The sequence below is a fragment of the Sorghum bicolor genome, chromosome 4, assembly GCF_000003195.3.
Source record: "Sorghum bicolor cultivar BTx623 chromosome 4, Sorghum_bicolor_NCBIv3, whole genome shotgun sequence".
In the NCBI taxonomy this organism is placed as follows: Eukaryota; Viridiplantae; Streptophyta; class Magnoliopsida; order Poales; family Poaceae; genus Sorghum; species Sorghum bicolor.
The window spans coordinates 6,355,068-6,358,016 of record NC_012873.2 but is presented as its reverse complement, the minus strand read 5'-3'; the positions used below and the strand labels follow the sequence as shown (position 1 = coordinate 6,358,016).

At 41.3% G+C, this 2,949-nt stretch overlaps 1 long non-coding RNA gene across 1 annotated transcript; it reads right to left on the bottom strand.

Annotated features, from left to right (window-relative positions):
* Nucleotides 1-1,974, bottom strand: LOC110434495. Its single transcript, XR_002451998.1, has 4 exons — nucleotides 1,707-1,974; nucleotides 1,444-1,583; nucleotides 342-467; nucleotides 1-235 (listed from the first exon to the last, which is right to left on the bottom strand). It is a non-coding gene; the product is annotated as an uncharacterized LOC110434495 (long non-coding RNA).

The following is a 2,949-nucleotide window of genomic DNA, read 5'->3' as shown; positions in this document are numbered from 1 at the left end:
GAATGAAAAACTCATATAGCCAAACAAATTGATTAACTCAATTTCCATTACATTAACACAACATGTCCTGGTCACCATAAAACTTAAGGAAACTCAAAAATAGATCCTTGTCAACCTTCAAATCTATTACGATAGCATTATAAACAGCAAGTGCATAGGCTTCAAAAAATGACATATATAGTGGCAACTCCAAAAAGTTCACTGCATCAGGTTGCTGGTCTTTGAACTTGTTTTCCTGAAAATAACATATATGCAATATTAACTCACATGTAAGCTGACATGTACAATAAGGACAAAGAAATATTCCTGCACTTAGAAGGATTTCAGTTCAGTTCACTTACCTCTGTAGGTCTCGCTGACTTGTCAATCCAAGAACTATAGCCTGCCGGAACTATAATCCAAGACCTCTATCAACTCTTGAGTCCAGGAATATTTCTCCAAGTCCAGACCATTTTCAGCATTTGGTTCTGATCCACAATTTAAAAGGAAAACACCTTAGTTATTTGATGTAAAGGATGTGAGCACAATAACATAAATGGAAGTTGCAGATTACAATTAAGTTCATCTGATGTCCAGATCAACATGAGAGTACAAACAAATTATTTGAGAAGGGTATGCACAGCCCAAGTTGTTAGTAATTGATATCCCAGAATTGGAGATCAGGGTGAGCTACAGTAAGTTACATGTGCAAAACACAGTTGCGACCAGAAATGGGTCTGAAATTACAAGGAATAAACTTATCAACTATTCATTACAGTAGAAATGCTACTTAATTAGAACAATAATGATAATTTAAAGACAAAACTTATAGGTTCAGCGCAGCAGAATACTACTGACAGTCTGACAGAACATATCAGCAGAAGAACAAGTAAACATGATATTGCATCGTCAACTGATTGCTGCTTGACATACATACTGTTAAACGTGCAGATCTCAATAAGCCAATATTGATAAGTGCAACCGAGTAAAGAACACTAAACAACTTGAAATCCCTTTAATCTTTCGTGACAGACAAAGATAAGCATTAGTTCAGAACTCAATCCCAGTAAAAAAAATCATGTTTGTTATTATGTAAATCTCAACGCCAACACTTCACACAAGAAGCAACTACGGTGTATGGCATACTTTGAAATTCCATCATATTATTTGCCTGAATGTTGTCAGTATGTCAATCTGAACACCTATGAGGCTATGCATCATAACTTTAGAGCACAATCGCAAACCCATGTGCTCAATCTGAAGCTAACTAGTTGCGGAGCCTAGAACTGCCATGCGACTTTACTCTCTACTTTCACAAAGACATAGGAGTAGAAAGGAACAGAGCGCCTTCTATTTGATGAGTAAATGCAGCATCAGAAATCACCAGGCACAAAGCAAATCCCACATTCGAACCATGAACATCACAAACAGACCAAAAAAAGGTGGCGGTACGAGATGAATCACCTCTTGCACCCCTCCTGTCCTTCGCCGTGTTCTCTGTCCCCCTCCATCTCTGCATCCGCCGCCCTCCTCGACTCCTCGTTATTGCCTTGCATCCTAGGTTATTGTGTACTGCACCACCCAGTCCTCAGGCCACCAACACCCTGAATCAAATTAATTCCAGACCAACACAAAATAAAATCGAGCAATTCCAAAGAGGGGAAGGGGAAGACAAAGGGAAACTGGGAGAGATAGAGAGGGAGTGAGGGATCTATCCAAAGCAGCACCATTCTTCGTTGTAGGACCGCCGCCGCCGCTGCATCGCCGGGATCTGAGGAGCAGCCCGCTGGAATCTGGGGAGGGTGCACAGGATGATGCGAACTGAGGACCTGTAGGTCCGCCACCACCGCTGCATCAACGCTGGTGCCTAACACCGATGAGAGAGAGGAGTCGTGAAGGGGAGGTGGGGAGAGAGGGGCGATGCTTGTGGAGAGAGGGAGAGAGGGAGGGTGAGGGGTCGGCTGATGGGTAGGGGGAGAGGGAGGGAGGCTAGGGTTTGGCCCGTAATGGGCTTATAGTGGCCTTTGGTAGTACTGTGACAATTTTTTATAACGTCACTCTAATTCGTCATGTAAAGACACTCAAGCTCAAAAAAAGGATGTTCTTAGTTGAAAAAGTGGCCATCTAAGATTTTGTTGGGCATAAACTTGTAAACAAGCAACCTCTGTTTACCTGTTTCTGAATCCACTACAAAGTAGCGGATAAGTCTGATGAGGTTCATGTGCAGGGGTTGAGCTCAGTGGAGGCGAAACTTATGAAGGGCCAGCTAAACCTATCTGTAGATAAAGCAGTGCTCATTTTACACTATGCCTAGCTAGCTAGCTTCTTGTAGGAGTACTCAATTCTCAGGTGCAAAGGCATACCAGCTGTTTATAGGTGGTCTACACAAAACACAAGCTGCAATGCTGCATGGAGTCTCACCCGGCCGTTAGCACAATGCTCAGTTGCCAGACGCCACCAAGACATATACTAATGCCAAGAAATTCTTGTTCTAAATCACTTACTATTCATGAACGCAAATGCAGTGCTTACTATAGAAATTAGGAAAATAATGCTTATTAGTGGATTAGCCCCCGCTTGATATTATGTCACGCTCTGTCACTGTTCATGTGTTTAGGAACATATAGTAATTGGACTTCAGCCAAGCACGTACTGCTTGTGCACTTGAAATCATTTTTTTATAGAAAAAAGACTTGAACTGTTACTGCTTAATTGTGCCACTTCATTTGTTAGCCATTACTCTCATCGCATTACTCTCTCAACTGGAAAGAAAGCAGCAATCCTCGACCTGATACAAACCAAGTTAAATTGTAAGAAGTCAGCTGATAAAATATTATATCTTGGTCAAGGTACCTAAAAAACAGCATCATATCAGATTTCAATTAAACTGTAAAGAAACTTTTTAGATATCTCTCTGAGTTACCTTTTCAAATCACAATTACCTTATGCCAGTATACATCCACAGGACAT